Raw genomic sequence first — 23,592 nt, 5'->3', positions numbered from 1 at the left:
GGACAAGATAATACTTAAAGAAAGGGTTCTGTAACCAAATCACTTTAGGAAACATTGTATTCCTTTGACATCCTGTGATGTGATGTTATCCATTGGCAGAACACAACTAGACGGCATGGTAGCTTGTTGATGCAGTCTTTACAGTTAAGTCTCCTGTGGCACAGAGACGTATACAGAGTGGATTTCAAGGGGTAAATGCAAGATATCCAGCACAAACAAGGAATCATTTTATAATTAGTGTACTTTATTTAATATTGAAATTGATGATCTCTCTAGCCCTAAAATTGTGTGACCATTTTATCTATCACATTATAATTATGCTGTTGGGAATGTGTCAGAACAATTTTAAAAGATCTTTTAAATATTTCAAAAGTGGTGCACTGAAGAGATTTTAAACAACATGAACAGGAAAATAAGAAATGAAAATCACCATCATCCCATGATCTGTAACTAGTCATAAAACGGTAGTGTACATTTTTCCTTTCTTTGTATTGTGTTATGTATGAACTGCTTTTACAAAATACCATTTTACAGTTTTAACTTAATAGAATATTATGTATAATTTTATATTATTATTTTTGTTCTATAACATTGCCTTTAATGACTGCATTGTAATAAATTTTGATGTATATTAGAATTTATTTTTAGCAATATTTATTATTACATATTCAATTTGTTTACCTTTTCTTCTTTTATAAAGAGCACCACAAAAAGTATCCTTATGAAAAGGAGCAAAACTTAAAGCTTTTTAACATCCAATCTACATGTACTAAGCAGAACAAATGTGTAATTAAGGAGAATAAGTGATATTTTTATATAACTGTTATCCCCAGGTTAGCACATGCCAGCTGAATGTACCATCATCATTTTATATTTGTTCCCATATATTTTAAAGAAAACTACTGGACCAAAATGTGTTGCATTTTAATGGCTTGGAAATGAATATTTTTTTCAGGCCCTGCCCTGTTTTCCTGAATTAGAATTTGTATGTGAACAAGATGCCCAGGGGATATTGTATGCACGGGAAAGTTTAAGAAGCAAGTTTTATAGTGTTTAGATTTCCTAACTACTTAGTACAATTTGTTTTATTCTTTTCTGTTGTTGTTGTTTTTTTTTATTGGAGTAGAGTTGCTTTACAATGACAATGTTGTATTAGTTTCTGCTTTACAGCAAAGTGAATCAGCCACACATATACATATATCCCCTCTTCCTTGGATTTCCTTCCCATTTAGGTCACCACAGAGCATTGAGTAGAGTTCCTTGTGCTATACAGTTTGTTCTCATTAGTTACCTATTTTATACATAGTAGTGTATATATGTCAATCCCAATCTCCCAATCCATCTCACCCCCCGGCTTTGATATGTATTTAAAAAATTCAAATTCAGAAATACTGTTAGGGTATTTTCCCATTACAATTTCGTATTTCATTATTTTATGTTTTGCTAATCTGCTTAGAAAAAGGATTTCTTGCTCTTAATTTGCCATTATTTTGTTTTAGTGATAGTGAACATATTTATTAGACATTTGTATAGTTTTTTGAGAATTGCCCAAGTTCTTTGTTCACTTTTCTTTGAGAATGTTTTTTAATTTTTCCTAATTTTAAAAATAATTATTTATATATTAAGGATAACAATGTTTTATAATGCAGATCAAATATTTTCCTTAATATTTGCTTTCACTTATGATGGTTTGAGGTTAAAGAACAATTTTTTAATATCATTCAATTAATCAGTCTGTTCCGTTTCTCACTCCTGAGATTATATATATATATTACTAGGTTCTGATCATAGTACCAACATGTGGTGGTGGATGTTCCTACACCCAACAATCAGTTCTCTGACACCAGCTGGGTTGTCCTATAATTCAACTCAGTTCTCATACTACCTACACAGAATTAGCATCAGATTCAACAAGTTATGGGTTCAGTACTACAAGATTGCTCCCATCGCCACTTCAAATGTCAATTGAAATTCGAGGTTGTCCCCTGGGCTTCTGACTGATCCAGGATATAGATTAGAGATTCCAATAGCCTTCTCCTTGTGTTTGGCTAATTTGTGAGAGTGGCTCTCAGGACTCAGGGGGCCAGTTTACTCACAAGATCATTGATTTATTATGAAAGGAAATAACTCAGGAGCAGATAGATGGAAGATAGGTATAGGGCAAGGTATGGAAAAAGGGCTTGGAGCTTCCATGTTCTCTTGGAGCAAACCACTTTCCCCATATCTTCACATGTTCACCAACCCAGAAGCTCTCCAAACTCCATCCTTGTATGTTTTTATGGAGGCTTTGTTATATAAACATGATTGATCAAGTCATGGACCATTGGTGATTGATTCAACCTCCAGGCCCTCTCCCATTCCTGGATTGGGACTGAAATTTCTCACCCTCCAGGTTGGCTCTCTGACAGCCAGCCTTCATCCTCAGGTATGTTCCAAAAGTCACCTCCTCAGCATAACAAAAGCCAGATTTTTGTTCTCATTACTTAGAAAATCCAAAGGATTTTGGAGTTTGTGCATAAACAGGGACAAAGATCAAATATATGTTTCTTATTATAAATCACAATATCACAAATATTTACTCTATTTTCCTCTAGTACTTTTGTGCTTTCTTTCTTCTCCTATTTTTAAATCTATAGTTTATGTGAAATCAATTTTGATGTAAATTAAAAGCTTTAACTAATTCCTCTTAGATTAGCTAGCTGTGAACACATGATTAATTTAACAATCTATTTTTAATTTGCACCTGAAAAATATCTTTATCATATGAATTAATATTGTATATACATAAATCTGTTTCTATATTTTCTGTTCAGTTCCTGCATATCAATACTATACTCTTACTTAATTTATAGTTTTATAATATATTTTGTATCAGATAAACTCCCTTTAGTTACTCATTATTTTCAAAGTATATTTTTCAAGATAAAATATTGAGTATATTAAAAATGTTCAGAAAAAAATCAAGTCACTTTTTGGTTTTACCTGTCTCCCTTTCCAATTGTGGATGTAATGACCAGCAGAGTGTGCTTCAACCAAAACCTAACTTCTGAGGTTGGACAGCACCTTGCCTACAAGCCCATCTCCTTACACTAAGCTTTCCCTATTGGTGTGGCTGTCAGCATGCAAAGAACTAAATATCGATGGGACAAACCTCTAACCATGAAGATTTGGGAACTACTGCCTACAGTTGGAAACTACTGGATACATTCTATTCTCTTTCTTGCCCTTAATAAAGATGCCTGCAATTCAGTTTATACGATACTTTAGGATGATGATCCCATAGGAGAGAACAGTCAGTCACAGGGGCCTCTAACTAAATAATGCATCCCTCCCTCATCCACTATCTCACTCCCCTTGGCCTTTGCTCCTGTTTCCTGGGATCGGACTCCCCATTAAAGTAATGACACAAAAGCGACATGCCTCAGGCTCTACTTTATGAAGAACTGGGGCTAAATTAGCATTTAAAAAGATTTTTTTGTTTGTTTTAGAAATACTGTTAAATATTTTTCTAAAATTTAACTTATATAAATATGACTTATTATTATAATTCTAAGTTAATAATGAAAAATAATTGAGACAATATTGTATTTTTTCAAACAGTTTTAGTGAGAAGAGGAAAAAGAATTCCATGTTATGAATTATAGAGCTTGGATATTACCACCTGGGTTTTAAAATTTTAATAACTACCAGGGTGAAACAAATGTAAAGTGCAAAAATGTATGAATCTACATGTGACTGAGAGGCACAGAAAAATTGAGCTATTTAACAATGAAGCGGCAGCAGGCCTACTCAAGAAACAGACCATGAAAAAATAAAACAAACCCTCTGGGTTGCTTTCTCAGTTTTTGCTTTGCTCAGTTATATTAATGAATTTGTAAGATTAATTTTCAACCAAAGTTTTCAGATCATTTTTAAACAAAATATACCTCTAGAGGATGGAAGACAAAAAGGAAAATCACCACAAGCAAAGAACATAAAAATTCTTGTGATCAATGTGCATTATTTTATTGAAATATTAAAAACCACTTAAATTGTATATCAAAGAATATAACTAAATATATCTATTGATAACTGAAAGTTTAGCAGAATAAATGCTAAATTTAAACACTTAGAACTTCTGTATATCATTCTTAAGTGACATAAATGACATTATTAATATTATCTATTTGTAATGAAGGTAATGTCAAAAATCTCAATTTCAATGCCTATTTTCTTTTTATAAGGCAAAGAGTTGGTGGTTAAGAAGAATTTCTTGAATCTTGTTTTCTATTTTTCTTTATAATGTAATGACTAGTATTTATAACAAAGATTATGGTTATAAACATAAGAAAACACAATCTCTGCTCATTTCCCATAAAATGAAACTTCCTTATATGTTATGGTCAGAATAATTTAAATTCATTTTGATCAGAATGTGTAGTTTCTGGAAGAAAAGGGGCAGGAGAGATCATTCATTTGAAACATTTGCTGCCAGACCACTTTTATGTCAGGCACTTGTAGAGCGACTATTGCCTTTCTTGGTTTGGGACAGCCCTGTTTCATGCCTGTTCTCTTAGCATAACTAGTAATAGTTCCTTCTTATACTCCCAAGGTGTCCTAGTTTAGATGATAAACTATATAATCAAACTAGATACTGTCCTGTGCTGGGAAAAAAACTAAATGTGTAAACAAGAAGCATATCTGGTAGTTATAGGTGCTATGCAGTATAAGGGTTAGCTACATTAGGTTGGTGAGTTTTGGCCAGCACAGATCCCAATGCAGAGAAGATGTTTTAGCTGATACCTGGAGCCAGTAGTATGAGGATCTGGAGAAAGAATTCAAGGGAGAAGGAAAAGCTAGCAGAAATATTCTAAGGTGGGAGCAAGTTATCAAAAGAACAGAAAGAAAACAAGTATGGTGGCAGAGAGCAATGAAATGATGGTAGATGAGACAAAACAAGACACAATGGGTAAGCAGGGACCAGATCGCCTGGGGCTTTGTAAGCCAAAGTAAAGAATGTTGATTATATTCTAAATGTGATAAGGATTTATTGGAGAGAATAAGTCAGGGAATGATGTAACCTAATTTATGTTTTAAAAAGGCACTCTAACTGCAAAATGGAGATTGGATTACAGGGGCAAGAGAGAGCAGTTGGAAGTAAGAGACAATAAGGATTTGGGCTAGGATGCATGTAGTGGCTTGCACAGGTTTAAATGGGTTCAGGAAGTCTCTTGTAGGAATACTTGACACAAACTTGCTGACTGATCAATGGGAAGAGTTGTGAGAGAAAGAAAAGAAATAGCTCATAGAGTTTTGGCTTGAGAAGTTCAACACATAGCAAAACCACTTACTGAAAGCTTAAGAAATCAAAAGAATATCTTGTGAAATGTGAAAATTATATTAAATTTAAATATCAGCATCCAAAAACAAAGTTTAATTAAAACACAACCACAATCATTTTGCTATATATTGTCTATAACTCTTCACCCTAAAATGGCAGAGAAGAGTAGTTGAAAAAGAGACCATATATTCACAATATTTACGCACTGGCTCTTTACAGAAAATTTTGCTGATCCCTGGTAAATAGCACTCTTGCAATTTTGTGAAAGGGGGAGACAGCTGGTTTTGGGAAGGATTTGAGAGAATGACTTTTTTTTAATGAAAGACACTTGAACATTTTAAAATGTTAGAAAAGAGTCAGTAGAGAGGAACAGAAAGGAAACAGTTGAAAAAAATTAGATAGTGAGGAGGAGAAGGACCCAGAATAGATGAGAGAACATTTAAAGACAAAATGGTGTATCTGTCTTTTGGATCTTGGAAAGAAGGTAGTGCTTGCAGTTACAGGTAAGCATGGAGATTTGGCAGCAGAAAGAAGCTTCTGGTTTGATAAATATTTGATGCTGATGTAGAAGAAGGTATGTCCACTTTAAGTTTCCCTTTTTGCCCCTTTTGCAATAAAATGAGAATCTGAAAATATACTAGTAGGGTCATAATCTCATTCAAAGAATAAAATTCTGTGATCTTAAAAAATATCTACAATGGAAAGATAAGATATTTTTCAAAGTTTCAAATTTGTTCTAGCATGAATATTTTGAAAATAGAATATTCATAAGCCTGATCTTCTGGTTGAACTTTTCCATTAGTAACACAATATTTTAGGGAACAATAAAAGGTTTGTAGTGATAAAATGCTTTCCATGTGTTCTCAGTCCACTGATTTAGTGCCTGCTATGTTTCCTTTGTAGCACTCAACACTGAAAACTTCACTTAAAATTTTTTTACAATAAATACTTTTATGTAAAGATTCTCATTTCCCATTCATTTTTAACATATTTTGATGAAAAAAATACACTAAATGAATTTTTTAAAATGGCATCTCCCTGAATGCCTTCTGATAATGTAGCACAAATATTTAGAAGAAATAAAGATGAGAATTTAATTGGAGTTTTAAAAAAGAACAATTGAACCATGATGAGTTAATGTCTCTGTTACAGGAACTAGAAATAGTATTTTATTCTATTTAGAAGAGTGTGTTAGTTTGGCTTCAGTGAGGAACAGAACCAAAATAGAATTACACATGCAAATATACAGGGGGGAAAAATCTGTGAAGAATAAAGTGGGAGGGAGCAGAAGCAGTTGGGGTGAGATTTCAGACCATGATTCAGGTGGAAGAGGAGTCAGAAGGAAAAGGATCACAAGATTACTGAACTGCAGTATAGTTTTATATTAGATTTTTAGGGCTGCCATAACAAAGTGCTACGGTTGACTGGCTTAAACAACAGAAATTTCTTTCTTCACAGTTGTGAAGGCTAGAAATACAAAATCAAGGTGTCAACAGAGTTAGTTTCTTCTAAGGCCTCTTTCCTTGACTTGTATATGGCAGCCTTCTTCCAGTGTTTTCACATGATATTCCCTCTGGGTCTGTGTCCTAATCTCTTCTTACAGAGACTCCAGTTATTTTGTATTAGGGAAGACCCATATGACCTAATTTTACTTTAATTATCTCTTTAAAGACTCCATGTCCAAATATAGGGACATTTTGAGGTACAGTGGGTTAGGATTTCAACATATTGTGGGGAATGCAATTTAGCCCATAACGAGTGCTCAGAGAAGTTTAGCCAGACCAATGAGAAGCCAAATTTGTTGAAGTTTCCTGTTTGACAGAAAAGGGCCAGCATTAATACCCCTATCCTTCTCAGTCATTGCCTGGGAGCAGTCCCTGGGAAGAGTGGCATCAGCACAAATATAGTTTTCGATCCATAGGAGCAGCAGCTGAGGTCATCAGTAAATTGTGCTCCTTACAGCAGGAGATTTGACCAATGTGCTTTCATGGCTATCAAAAAAACAAATCTAGTATTTGTAAAGTGAAGAACAATGTCTTAAGACCCTGCATATTTGTTTTACAAAAATAAAGACATTGAATAGTCAATAATATTTTACTTTATTAAAATGGGCATTAATAATAGCAAAATTCATATTAAAGTTAAAAACATCCCAGACTCTTTCTAAATATTATAAAGTCTGAACTGTAATTTATAGAGTAGTATTGGAAAGGCTTACAGTCTATACATGCCTTTGGAATAGAGCAATGGTCCGTACATTGACATAAGAATCTTGTTCAACAGAAGAATGAACCAAGGAATCCTGGCAGCTACCAGAAGCTGGAGGAAGCAAGGAAAGGACTTTCCCCTACTCCTCCCAGAGGGAACAAGACCCCTACTGACATCTTGATTGTGTCCCAGTGGTACTGATTCTAGACTTCTGGCCTCTAGAATTGTGAGAGAATAAATTTCTGTTATTAAGTCACCAAGTTGTGGTAATTTGCAACAGCAGTCACAGGAAACTAATACAAAAGGTATAAAGCAAAATTTATTTTGAGCAAACATTATTATTAGTGCTCATCCTAAATGCAAGTTTTAACAGAGGTATGGTAAACTGCTTTTCAAAATAAAAATTTTTGTCAAAATGGTATGTCACTGGCAAATGACATACTATTTAGAGAGAGTAAATTCATTCAATAAATATTTGTGGCAAAAAATACTTAAGGCATATAAGATTTCTAGCATAGAGCTTTGCATATCAAAGAGTTTATGAAATACTATTTGTTATTAGTCAAGATCATGAGACAGATGAATAAAACTAGAGTCAAATTTATCATATTTCAAAGGAACCATAAACGTCATATATACATCATAAAACTCACACTGACATGGCCAATACCTTCTTTCTTGGTATTAAACTTGGAACCCCAAATAATAATCAGCAATTCGATTGATAAGTAAATTAGAACAAAAAGAGTTAATTAGATGAAGCAAATATTTCTCATCACATCAAATTAACCTGAGACATCATCTACACATTAGAATGGTCTTGAGGATAGAACTTTACTTTCCTTGTTTAAGGCTTGCTCTCTCCTAAATAGCATTTAGATGTGCCCTGAAACAGTTATTTCACTTAAAAAAAAAATCCTCCATAGCTCCCAATGTCTCTTTATGACTAGCACAGTTGTTGTTGAAGTAGATATATTATTGCATTCTAGTCACAGTTAAGTCTAGTACCTTCAGGAGTGGATAACCTGGGTTCTAGTCCCACCCAGACCACTTCTTAAGCTTTTTAATATGGGAATCTTCTCTGCTTTTGTTTCCTTTTCTATAAATTGGGTAGAGTAACTGGACCTATTTATTTTTGTGTAAATGTTTTGTAAAAGGATGAAAGGCATGTAAAGTGGTTATCATTGTACCTGGCATATAGTGGTTGATAAAAATGGCTACTATTGGTAAGACATAAAGTTTATTAGATTCCTGCTAGTTCTGAGTTATCCTGCTCCTTTATGCATTTCTGCTTATTGCAATGAATATTATTTATATGTTGAATTTATAGTTCAGAAGTCAGGGGCAATTATATTTACAACTTGAGGAGATATCATATTTTAGCCTCTAAGAACTGAGGCACTTTTTGCAGATCTGTCACTTAATCCCAGACAGTGGTTATTAAGATTAGTAACAATTTATTTTATTATGCATTTTATGTATCTTTTGTCTCTCCATATTAGAATGTTGGCTCCCAAGGACAGGGGTCTTTGTTTTGTTTGCTGATATTTGCAAGCATACCGTAGGCACTCAATAGATATTTATTGAATGAATGACTGAGAAATATGGCATGAAATAAGTTCCAAATGGAGTGCACATTAAAATTTCATAAGTCCTGTACCTAAAGAGTGACTATTATTATCTAAAGAATACCAAATGATAGATTCCTGAGTAGTACTGTTGATGCAGTCATGATGAAGACTTGTCTCATTTTCTACTATATCTAGTATTTCACATGTGGAAGAACTGGGAATTTAGAACACTTCACTTGCTTTGCTGAATTTTTGTTTGTAGGAAAAAGAATATTCACTCCTTGATCTTTTTATAATATAATCATCTTATTTGTAAAACAAACAAACAAAAAAACTTTATTCAAATTTAGATAAATATTCTAGTCTGTGGAAATACTAGGTGTTATGATTAATAGGTGAAAGTAGATGTATGAAAGTTAATTCCCTATCTGACTTTTACAATAGTTTATGTTAAAGGTACATTTGAGAAAAGATCAAAAGCATAGAAAGAAGAGGTCATTTCTGATTTAATAATTCAAAAGGACAAGGTAAAAATATAGATATTTTATCTAAGAAAAATAAATTACAAATGATTGCTAAATAAGATTTATTTTAAGAGAAAAGGATCATTTTCAATTTTGTTTTGTTTTATATTTATTGAAACATAATGACAACAGATGAAAAATAGCAGTGCTCTGAAATAGATAATACAGGTATAATAATGTTATTACAATTTTACTCCCAGTATAGGATTGGAAATAACAGAGTAGGAGATTTTTAAAAGTTAGTTCTGGGAAAAATAATGAAAATTATTAAGTATGGTAGTGGATTTACTATGAAGTATGATATACTATGCACTTCAAAATTTTGTGTTTTTTTCAGAAAAATTCCTTCAGAATTTGTCTAGTATTATCTCTCACCACATCTTTCAAAAGCCTGCTGATAATAATTACTGAATTACTTGCTACTTCTTAAGCATGCTTTGTCTTTTATTCCTGTGAATATGCTGTCTCTTCTGTCTGAAATACAACTGAAATGTTTCAATATCAAAGTCGAATACAAGTTCATTCATGAAGATACTACGATAACTTTGGCAGAATGTATCACTCGTTTCAGTTCCATACACTTACATGCTATGTGACTATGTGTCAGGCTCTGTATTAGGAGCTGTGACTATAAGATGGTGATGAGAATCTTTGCCTTTAAGAGAGTGTATCAGTCAGGCTTCACTCCGGGAAACAATAGTCCTTTTATTCAGTAGGTGTTTCATTCCAGATAACTTAAGTTACCGACTTACGTTTTTATTCAGACCACCGCCATCCATTCTTTAGTCATACTCTCATCTTCACTGCCTTTAAATTTAATGTCGCTAGATAACCAATCCAAGATTCCCTTTCTTGAGGATATGTTGTCTGCAATCATTTCTGCTATAAAAACTCTGTCAGGGCATAGTACAGGAAACAGAAACAACTCTAGGCATTCTATGTGGAAAGAACAATTGAATATAGGAAACCAGGCACTTATAAAGTCATTGGAAAGATGGAGTATTGGACTCAAGACTGCACCTCCTGAAATGATTTCCGATAAAGTATAGAACTGATCTGCCAGGTTGCTGTTCATTCTGATAAGATCAGAAAGGTGGGGAATGGGGAGCCTGGCCCTGGAACACCACTTGGGTTCTAACACACTCAGTTGTAGCTATGATACAGAGATCAGGAATTTGGGATCAGGAAGCCACTGCAATCCTGCTGCAACTGCATCTCAATCCTATGGAATCGGTAGCTGAGATTTAAAGTCTGGCTTCTGCCTCTGCCCAAACTATATTTCAACACTTGCAAAGATAAAAACTGGAAACTAGAACACTGCTGCACAGTAACTTCTTGCTTGCCAGGAGAAAATAGTGAAAGAAACATAAAGATGATTTCTACTTTATCTTCCTTTAAATTTCATAAAAATGCAACTTAAAACATGACAGAATCTAATCTGAACCCAGAAACATAACTAAGTCTGCAAGGCAGGAAGATACACTAGAAGAGGTGGAAAAGGACCATATTCACCACAAGGATTTTACACTTTTGCATGTAACATAACCAAAAATATTATGGAAGGTGGTAAAATAGAAATTGGCACAGTGTGTTATAAAAAAGCAAAGGAAGAACCCTCAGTTTAGCAAGGTTTCTTAGAAGAAATAAACCTTAAATGAATCATGAAGGAAGAGCAAAAAAAAATGAGTTAGGCAAAGTATGTAAAGGGCATACCAGAAAGAGGAAGCCAGAAAGGTGTAGCGCAGATGATGCTTGTGATCTATCACCAAAATATTGGTAATAGGTGATAGAGGTGAGGGTCGAGAAAAACACATCCACATAAGGGAAGTCTCCTGTATCCTGCTAAGGAGCTTGGGCTGAATTCTGTGTATAATGGAGAGCTATCAAAGGTCTTTACATCTAGTGTAACAATCAGATTTGTATTATATAGACTATTTTGGCAGTAATATGGAAAAGAGATTAAACAGCTGGTTGGTGGGAGGAGACCAGAGGCAAGAGGAACAATTATTACATGCTAGCAGCTTTCCAGATGAGAGATAATGAAGCTTAAACTAGGGCATTTTGTGTAGCTCTAACACTTAACACATTTGATTTTAATTATGTGTGTATTTTTCTCTCCAGAAGATTGCAAAATTCTCATTGAATGAAGCAGGTCTTATTGAACATTTGTCCTCAGTATTTAGTAGAATGATAGGGACATGTTAATCTAACCAGTTAATCAGATTGACTTGAATTTAAGATTACTCAAAGAAAGCGTTCGCCAAAACCATATTACGGGTCTTCCCTGGTGGCGCAGTGGTTGAGAGTCCGCCTGCCGATGCAGGGGACACGGGTTCGTGCCCCGGTCCGGGAAGATCCCACATGCCGCGGAGCGGCTGGGTCCGTGAGCCATGGCTGCTGAGCCTGCGCGTCCGGAGCCTGTGCTCTGCAACGGGAGAGACCACAACAGTGAGAGGCCCGTGTACCGCAAACAAAACAAAACAAAACATATTAGATACGGAATTAAGACGGCAAGATTTTCGAGTCTAACTATGATTTTTCCTTTCTTCAACAAAATCCTAGGTGGGGAATGGAAAAGGAAATTAGTAAATTGCATAGAATTGTTACAATCCTACTTTCAAATAAGATGTTTCTTAAAGTAATTATTGTAAATTAACATAATTTAAAAGAGTGATATATTATGTCAAATTTTTCATATTTTTTCTTCTAAGAGTTCTATTTGTAGGTTTACTATATCTGAGATTATATGAGTGGCTTTCTCCTGATTGATGCTTTGACTGGGGGCAACTAATTTAGTCTCTGTTCCTTATTACCAAACCTGAAAATTACCAAGTCAATGAACTACTCATTGTCTAATGCTTGAATTTTCTCAACTGAAATGGAAACCTATACATCTACAAAATATTCTTGTTACACTGTAATATCAATAAATGTATTTAGTTAGTATATTGAAAGTGACAGTGGTAATTGGTTGTTTTTGAAGAAAATGATCTGGACGTTTTTACAAGGATTTTATCACCTGTCTTCATAGCTAAGAAAGTGAAATGGATAGGACATGTGTTGCTAGGATTTTAAGAAGCAACTGTGAAAAATGACAGAATGTGAATAAAGATAGATGGTTGGAAGGTAAATGGTAATGAACAATGGGAAAAAAAAAAGTGGAAGAAGAGTCACATTCCTTAGACTATTCTCCCTTATCTTTTCCTCTTTTCCTATAACAATTTGGAAACTTGGTTTAAAATTTTTTTTCATAAAATCTTTTATTATATGTCAACTCAAAAATAATTTCATTTAACTTATAGAAGCATCTTTAGTTATGCTTATTTTGCAGTTACAGATGTATGGTACTAATACATTATTTGAGCTTTGTTATTTCTTAGATATGTTATTAGAAAAAAATTAATTTAAGTCTTTTTTGTCTTTCCACATCCACACTTAGCATGATGCCCTACAAGTGGTGTTTTTTAGTAGCATCAATTTTAGGGCATATCTAGGAAACAGATTAATTTTGTTTTAGAGTTATTCTTTCCTGTCTCCTCTTCTCAGATACTTGGCCTTGGGAATCTACTAATGTTCATTCATCCCTGGCCTGAGACTTTCACAATCTAGAAGCCGCATGAGGTTTTGTAAAGTGTGATGTAAAGAGAATCAGGAAGCTTAAATTTGAATCATATGTCCTTCAATTAATAACAGCTTTACATTATAGGCAAGTCATTAACATTCGTTGATATCCTTATCTGTAAGGAATCATACTTGCTTTTTGAATTTTGTATGGGGAGATAATTATATTACTACTTATACCTACCATGATAAAATCTTATTATGTTCCTGCCTCTGTGGTAAATACTTTACACATCTTATTTAACTCTCACAACAATTATGTAAGAATGGTATCTTTTTACACACACATTGTGGATGAGAAAACTGATGCTCATAGGTTAGTTACATTGTCTCAAGTCACAGATCTAGTAAATATTAGACATGGAACTTTAGACCAGTTCACTCCAAAGCCCATGCTTGTAACACTATGCTGTACATAATGAAAACTAGCTAATGCAATATAAAAACATGAGCTTTTTATAAACATTGACCTGCAGCCCTGAAGTTTTCTTTACCTTGCTGTACACAAAATATATGCACTGAATTTTCTCTTATATTTCTTCTGTACCTCTAATTAAATAATTATTTTGCTCTATAACTTGTTCTAAATTTAGAGAAAATTTCTCTACATCTTTTCAGGTCACAACTAGCTAATCTGATAAACTAAAAAACAAAAAAGTAAGAAGTAAAATAGACCCTTTAGCAATGTGTAGCACATTTTAAAGCATATATCACATTTTTAAGCAAGTGGCACATTTTAAGCATGTAGCCCATTTTTAGGAAAATACCCCCATTTTGGTCAATGGAGTCATTGTTAGAAATTCCAGATAACATGGAAACGAAAATAGATAGCATCATCTCATGATGAAGAAACAGATATTTTGAGACAGTTAGAGAGCAGTGATGCTTTTTGAAATGTAACCTTTAGATAAATACTGGGTAAATTAGGTATTGATAGCTACTTCTTTTGGTAACTGAAGTTCGATGTAGTATAGCCTTATCCTTCAGAAGTTCATAGTCAAGGGAAGAGACAGGGAAAGGAGAAGAGAGATATGTTATTTATAGAAATTCAAGGGATGAACGGGGTCAAGTTGCTGTGAGAGAACAATGAAGAAAAAATTTATCAGGGAAAGCTTTTGCTGAAGGGTAACATTTGAGTTAAACTATGCTGGCTAAATAAAGTTTTGTAAAGGACATTCTGGCAGTTCTGTACGCTTGGCATGTGCAAAGCTTTTACAAGGTATCTAGTGCTTAGGAAAATGGACAGTTCCTGGAATGACTGCTCAAGAGAGTGGCCAGTATTATTTAGTTACATATAGTTTAGAATTCTTTGAAAATAAATGAGTATAAGCAAAAATGGTAGAATATGAGGTTCACATAAGACCATATAGACCTCTGTAGTGTCCTAAAAAGAAAATGGAACTTATTAATTTTAATTAATAAAGGTGATATTCTGGAATTTACAGTTTAGAAAGATCACCCTATCACAAATTTGGATGAAAAAACTAGAAATATGGTAAATTGTTTTTGCACTAATTATTAAGTATTTATCATGTGTCAGATATTGTAACAGTAATTTATAATGGACAGTTCCTTAAATCATCAAAACAAATTATGAAGCAACGATATTCTCCTTTTTGTAGATAAGAAAACTGAGAACCATCAAAGCTGATTTACAGAGCTATGGTAAGGTAATGGTGGGTTCAGGAATCACACCAAACTCTCTTACACCAAAGACATTCTCTTTTATTTTTTGACTTTGTGTCAAAGCAATAAGGAAGGACTTAATAAATGAATAAACTAGATCTACCACTTTAAGGATAGCAAAAAAGGCAATGGATTTGAAAGATATGAATAAAATTTGAATACAATTTGGCAATTTTCTTCACAAACAGAATTGCATAACCTCTAAAGGACCATTACTTCATGTAAAAATAATAACTCTATCTTCAAAAATTTGGTAGAGAACAAAATGGAATTACTTGAAAGTACTTTGATCTCAAAGATAACTTTTGAAAATCTCTGGGTATAAAAAGCAAATAGAAGGCTTAAAACAATAAATTGTAACTGAACATAGAGGCAAATCCTGAACATAAATTGAATAGTTAGGTCAGGAGTGTGATTAATCAGTCTGAAGTGCACTCTAAAAAAGACATTAATAATGACTAATAAAAATGGTTACCAAGCACTTTCAAATACAAGGTGCCATATACAAGGTTAATAATGATGATCACCATTACAACAGTACGTTTCAATTGCATAGCACTTCTCATCTTAGGAGTTCAGAGAATTACGGAGATATTAACACCTTAATTCTGGCAACATCCTGAACAGGCAACAAATATTCAATATTTACAGAGAATAATGGAATGATCCAAGCTCCTAGAAGACATGATAAAACCACAGCAATAACCTTATATTTTTAATTTCTTCCCATATATGTCTTAAAACACAGAGAACAACCTTTATAAAATATTGGCATGAAAATCATCCAGTTTAGTAATTTTTCCTTAATGTTTTCCTTTTTTCTTTCAACTTTATTATGCAAAATTTCAAACATACAAGGGAAAAAATGAATAGACTAATACACACCTCTCTGCAGATCATCTACTAATTAACATTCTCTCTACACACATATATCTTTGCTGATCCATTAAAAAGTAGTTGCAGAAATCTAAACCTTGCATCTCCCCAATATTTCAGCATACATATCTCCAGAATAAGAGTATTTAACATAACCACACTTTCATTATCATACCTACAGAAATTATGCCTTATTTTGCCTACTTAGTGCTTCATGATCTTGCTATATTGACCAAAACTGATTGAATTAGCAATGATAATGCAGTAAAGAGAACCATCTACAGGCTAGGTGCAAGAAGTCCAGTAACATATAAGGAGACCTGGTATTAAGTATTCTACCTATTAGAAAAAAATTCAGTAAAATACAATCTTGAAAAATGTAGAATGTAAGTACACAAAAAGGACAGATGATGCAGAAGTAGATTAGAGAAAAACCCAGAGTTGAAGCAAAGGAAGTATATAGTGTAGCAGATTTAGAAAAATCAGAGGTAAGAGGAGCTGGGTCACGATGTCACTAGAGTAGTAAGCACTAGGTGTCCACTAGACAAATGGGTTGGGTCAACAGAGCCATGGCTGAGTTAATGAAATTACTGCTGATCCACTACAATTGCTGTTGAATCCAAAATAGCAGTGGTTATTGCTTTGAATCTTCATGAGAACTGCTTGGCTCTTGATACACTTTCTTTGTTTCCTTCCATACATTTTGTCTTTATCTACTAATAAACCACATCACTGGAAAAAAACCTGAGTATACCTATTTTTCCTTGTGACCTGAAAGTCACAAATTAAAACAAATTTCTCAATATTCTCTGGTTTCACACACTTTCAGCTGCTGTGTCTTATTTTGCCTGACCCAGAAGTGAAAACCTGATAGCAGTTTCCCTAATTCTGGCCTTCAAATAGAGGAGATATGACACTGATTTATTTATTAAATATTTATTAAGGAATTAATTATATTCCAGGAGCTTTGCTCTGGGGAGGATATCATCCATGTTTAATAGGGGAAACAATCAAATTGTTATAACTAATAATATAATCTCTAATATGCTATAATAGATGATGAATTTAAGGCTGTGACATCAACAATAGGGTAGATAACACTTCTTCAGTGGGAGAGGGTTAATAGAAGCCATAACATTTATGCTAGAGTTAACGTAAATATGTAGTAAATAAGGAGTAAAAAGAGACTTTTGGGTGGAGGGATATTATAGGTATGGTGTTATAAAAGAGCCATATTATTTTAGAGAATGATGGAAAACTGGCTAGCAAAGAAGTGATGACACTAAGAAAAACAGAGGTTTCAAGTTACTTTAATTTGACTGGATGATAGAGCTATGCTACAAAAGAGACCTAATATTTTAGGTCATTTGTACAAAAACTGCTTTGACTGTGAAGTGTTTCAAACTACTTTTTATTCAATAGCTGGCCATGTATTTAGACAAAGTGTGTCCATTTTTTTCTGTAATTGAAATCAAATGAATTGGTTCACATTAGTGGATATATTTTTATGTTTATACTAAACGTGTTTATTTTTAACATAATGTTTATGACCTCTTATAGATTTAATTGGTTTCAATTGACTCTATCTAAAGTAATATGTTAATGGTTTTGATTAAAATTTCAAATGATACAGAGAAAGAAACATATTGCTAAATATGACCTTTTGTGCCTTAAGATTTTGGATGGCAATTCCAAAGAGGAGTGGGGATTAAATATTCTCTCATGCCAAAGAGAAGTCTCAGATAACCTATCATTGTGGTGACACTAAACTGCTTCTGAGACATGTAGTCCTGCACCCACCTCCAGGTTATATAAGGGGAGAAAGAATAATCAAGAAAGAAATAATGAGAATTTCTTTGGAGAGTTTGGTTGGAATGCTACGAGTTTAAAGGTGTGTGTCCCTTTTTCCCACTACCCAACCTGACATTCATCTTAAAGCAAATGGGGCAAGAGGAGTTTGAAGAGAATGGCTCTGAGAATATAAAATCTGTTCTCTGGAATTCAGAAGAACCAAGACTCTTAGTAGAAAAGTCTATAAAGGCCAGAAATAGTTGGAACTGCTCCTGTTAGGAGACCAAGAGGGAAGGGCTGAGATTCAAGATTTTGGCAGAAAAAAATACTATGTTTTCTCATGGGCCAGAGTAAATATTATGAAAGTGTTTGAATGTTTGAGAATGGATTATCTTGAGTGGACCCTATCCGTAATTTCAGCCCTACCAGAGCAAGGGTTAGAGCTATAAAAAGGAACAGTTAGTGGAGTCTTAGGCAATCAGTTGGATAATTGTGCTACATAATGGTGCAAAGAAAATTCTTGATAGCTGCCTGTGAAGAATCCCAAAACTGTTGCCTGAGAGTAAGAGCATTAGCAGTTAAGAATTAATATAACCTTAATCTTAGGGTCTAGTAGGGAACCGACAACAAATGAACCTGGGGACCTACTGTTGCAGCCCCAGCAGCACACCATCACATGGCATCATTACAAAGTAGAACATAGAAGGCCTGGAGGACAACGCCTGGCTAGAGGACTGAGCAGAGTGCAGAAGGCTGGCCACCCTGTGCCTTTGGACTAGAGAATTTAACCCATCTGCATGTAAGGGTCTTGGAACTCCGGCTGAGTGTCAGGCCTGAACCTCTGAGGTAGGAGAGCTGAGTTCAGGACATTGGACAACCAGAGACCTCCCGTCCCCATGTAATATCAATTGGCGAGAGCTCTTCCACAGACCTCTGTCTCAACAATAAGACCCAGCTGCACCCAATGACCATCAAGCTCCAGTGCTGGACATGCCATGCAAAACAACTAGCAAGTCAGGAACACAACCTCACCCATTAGCAGGGAGGCTGCCTAAAATCATAATAATGTCAGACACCCCAAAAGGCAGCACTGGATTGGTCCTCCTCACCAGAAAGACAAGATCCAGTCCCATCCACAAGAACACAGGCAACAGTCCCCTCCACCATGAAGCCTACATGACCCACTGAACCAACCTTACACACTGGGGGCAGACACCAAAAACAACAAGAACTACAGACCTGCAGCCTGTGAAAGGACACACCAAACAGTAAGTTAAGCAAAATGAGAAGACAGAGAAATACACAGCAGATGAAAGAGCAAGGTAAAAACCCACCAGACCAAACAAATGAAGAGGAAATAGGCAGTCTGCTTGAAGAAGAATTCAGAATAATGATAGTAAAGATGATCCAAAATCTTGGAAATGGAATGGAGAAAATACAAGAAACATTTAACAAGGACCTAGATGAACTAAAGAGCAAACAAACAATGATGAACAACACAATAAATGAAATGAAAAATTCTCTAGAAGGAATCAATAGCAGAATAAATGAGGCAGAAGAACGGATAAGTGACCAGGAAGATAAAATAGTGGAAACAACTACAGCAGAGCAGAATAAAGAAAAAAGAATGAAAAGAATTGAGGACAGTCTCAGAGACTTCTGGGACAACATTAAACACACCAACATTCGAATTATAGGGGTCCCAAAAGAAGAACAGAAAAAGAAAGGGATTGAGAAAATATTTGAAGAGATTATAGTTGAAAACTTCCCTAATATGGTAAAGGAAGTAGTCAATCAAGTCCAGGAAATGCAGAAAGCCCCATAATCCTTGGATAAATCCAAGGAGAAACACTCCAAGACACATATTAATCAAACCATCAAAAATTAAATGCAAAGAAAAAATATTAAAAGCAGCAAGGGAAAGCAACAAATAAGGGAATCCATACAAGGGAATCCCCATAAGGTTAACAGCTGATCTTTCAGAAGAAACTGCAAGCCAGAAAGCAGTGGCAGGACATATTTAAAGTGATGAAAAGGAAAAAAACTACAACCAAGATTACTCTACCCAGTAAGAATCTCATTCAGTTTTGACAGAGAAATTAAAAACTTTAGAGACAAGCAAAAGTTAAGAGAATTCAGCACCACTAAACCAGTTTTACAACAAATGTTAAAGGAACTTGTCTAGGCAGGGAACACCAGAGAAGGAAAAGACCTACAATAAAAAACCCAAAACAATTAAGAAAATGGTAATAGGAACATACATATCAATAATTACCTTAAATGTAAATGGATTAAATGCTCCAACCAAATGACACAGACTGGCTGAATGGATATAAAAACAAGACCCATATATATGCTGTCTATAAGAGACCCACTTCAGACCTAGGGACACATACAGACTGAAAGTGAGGGGATGGAAAAAGATATTCCATGCAAATGGAAATCAAAAGAAAGCTGAAGTAGCAATTCTCATATCAGAGAAAATAAACTTTAAAATAAAGACTATTACAAGAGACAAAGAAGGACACTACTTAATGATCAAAGGATCAATCCAAGAAGAAGATATAAAAGTTGTAAATATTTATGTGCCCAATATAAGAGCACCTCAATACATAAGGAAAATGCTAGGAGCCATAAAAGGGGAAATTGACAGTAACACAATAATACTAAGGGACTTTAACAGCACACTTTCACCAATGGACAGATGATGGACAGTGAAAATAATTAAGGAAACACAAGCTTTAAATGACACATTAGACAAGATGGACTTAATTGATATTTATGGGACAGTCCATCCGAAAGCAATGGAATACACTTTCTTCTCAAGTGCTCATGGAACATTCTCAAGGATAGATCATACCTTGGGTCAGAAATCAAGCTTTGGTAAATTTAAGAAAATTGAAATCGTATCAAATATTTTTTCTGACCACAACACTATGAGACTAGATACCAATTACAGGCATAAAATCTGTAAAAAAATACAAACACCTGTAGCCTAAAGAATACACTACTGAATAACCAAGAGATCACTGAAGAAATCAAAGAGAAAATAAAAAAATACCTAGAAACTAAGGACAATGAAAACACAATGACCCAAAACGTATAGGATGCAGCAAAAGCAGTTCTAAGAGGGAAATTTATAGTAATATTCCTACCTCAAGAAAAAGGAAAAAACTCAAATAAATCAATTAACATTACACTTAAAGCAATCAGGGAAAGAAGAACAAAAAAAACCCAAAGTCAGCAGAAGGAAATAAATCATAAAGATCATATCAGAAATAAATGAAAAAGAATTGAAGGAAACAACAGCAAAGATCAATAAAACTAAAAGCTGGTACTTTGAGAAAATAAGTAAAATTGCCGAACCATTAGCCAGACTCATAAAAAAAAAAGGGAGAAGACTCAAATCAACAGAAATAGAAATGAAAAAGGAGAAGTAATAATTGACACTGTAGAAATACAAAGGATCATGAGAGATTACTACAAGCAACTATATGCCAATAAAATGGACAACCTGGAAGAAATGGACAAATTCTTAAAAAAGCACAACCTTCCGAGACTGAACCAAGAAGAAATAGAAAATATAAACACACCAATCACAAGCACTGAAATTGAAACTGTGATTAAAAATCTTCCAACAAACAAAAGCCGAAGACCAGATGGCTTCAGAGGCAAATTCTATCAAACATTTAGAGGAGAGTTAACACCTATCCTTCTCAATCTATTCCAAATATAACAGAGGGAAGAACACTCCTAAACTCATTCTACGAGGTCACCATCACCCTGATACCAACCAGACAAAGATGTCACAAAGAAAGAAAACTACAGGCCAATATAACTGATGGACATAGATGCAAAAATCCTCAACAAAATACTAGCAAACAGAATCCAACAGCACATGAAAATGATCATACACCATGATCAAGTGGAGTTTATTCCGGGAATCCAAGAATTCTTCACTAATGCAGAGCAACAAATGTGATACACCATATTGACAAATTGATGGATAAAAACCATATGATCATCTCAATAGATGCAGAAAAAGCTTCTGACAAAATTCAACACCCATTTATGATAGAACTCCTCCAGAAAGTAGTCATAGAGGGAACTTACCTCAAAGTAATAAAGGCCATATATGACAAAACCACAGCCAACATCGTTCTCAATGGTGAAAAACTGAAAGCATTTCCACTAAGATCAGGAAAAAGACAAGGATGTCCACTCTCACCACTATTGCTCAATATAATTTTGGAAGTTTTAGCCATAGCAATCAGAGAAGAAAAAGAAATAAAATGGACCCAAATCAGAAAAGAAGAAATAAAACTGTCACTGATTGTAGATGACATGATGCTGTACATAGAGAATACTAAAGATGCTACCAGAAAGCTACTAGAGCTAATCAATGAATTTGGTAAAGTAGCAGGATACAAAATTAATGCACAGAAATCTCTTGACTTCCTATACACTAATGAGGGTAAATCTGAAAGAGAAATTAAGGAAACACTCCCATTTACCATTGTAACCAAAAGAATAAAATATCTAGGAATAAACCTACCTAAGGAGACAAAAGACCTGTATGCAGAAAACTATAAGACACTGATGAAAGAAATTAAAAATGATACAAACAGATGGAGAAATATACCATGTACTTGGATAGGAGGAATCAACATTGCGAAAATGACTATATCACCCAAAGCAATCTACAGATTCAATGCAATCCCTATCATTACCAATGGCATTTTTCACAGAACTAGAATAACAATTGCACAATTTGTATGTAAACACAAAGGAAACCAAATAGCCAAAGCAGTCTTCAGAAAGAAAAATGGAACTGGAGGAATCAGGCTCCCAGACTTCAGACTATACTACAAAGCTACAGTAATCAAGACGTTTATGGTACTGGCACAAAAACAGACATATAGATCGATGGACTGGGACAGAAAGCCCAGAGATAAACCCACACACATATGGTCACCTTATCTTTGATAAAGGAGGCAAGAATATACAATGGAGAAAAGACAGCCTCTTCAATAATGGTGCTGGGGAAACTGGAGAGCTACATGTAAAAGGATAAAATCAGAACACTCCCTAACACCATACACAAAAATAAACTCAAAATGGATTAAAGACTTAAATGTAAGGCCAGACACTATAAAACTCTTAGAGGAAAACACAGGGAGAACACTCTATGACATAAATCACAGCAAGATCCTTTTAGACCCACCTCCTAGAGAAATGGAAATAGAAACAGAATTAAATAAATGGCACCTAATGAAACTTAAAAGCTTTTGCAGAACAAAGGGAACCATAAAGAAGACAAAAAGACAATCCTCAGAATGGGAGACAATATTTGCAAAAAAGCAGCTGACAAAGAATTAATCTCCAAAATATACCAGCAGCTCATGCAGCTCAATATCAAAAACACAAACAACCCAATCCAAAATGGGCAGAAGAGCTAAACAGACAGTTCTCCAGAGAAGGTATACAGATTGCCAACAAACACATGGAAGGATGCTCAACATCATTAATCATTAGAGAAATACAAATCAAAACTACAATGAGGTATCACCTCACACCTGTCAGAATGGCCATCATCAAAACGTCTACAAGCAATAAACGATGGAGAGGGTCTGGAGTAAAGGGAACCCTTCTGTGCTGTTGGTAAATTGATACAGCCACTATGGAGTAAATTGGGAATGTAAATTGATACAGCCACTATGGAGAACAGTATGAAGCTTTTTAAAAAATCTAAAAATATAACTACCATATGACCCAGCAATCCCACTACTCGAAATATACCCTGAGAAAACCATCATTCAAAAAAAGTTATGTACCAAAATGTTCATTGCAGCACTATTTACAATAGCCAGGATATGGAAGCAACCTAAGTGTCCATTGACAGATGAATGGATAAAGAAGATGTGGCACCTATATACAATGGAATATTATTCAGCCATAAAAAGAAATGAAATTGAGTTATTTGTAATGAGGTGGA

Source organism: Leucopleurus acutus (assembly GCF_964270905.1).
Source record: "Leucopleurus acutus genome assembly, chromosome: 2".
NCBI classification, from domain to species: Eukaryota; Metazoa; Chordata; class Mammalia; order Artiodactyla; family Delphinidae; genus Leucopleurus; species Leucopleurus acutus.
This window is presented reverse-complemented; position numbering follows the sequence as displayed.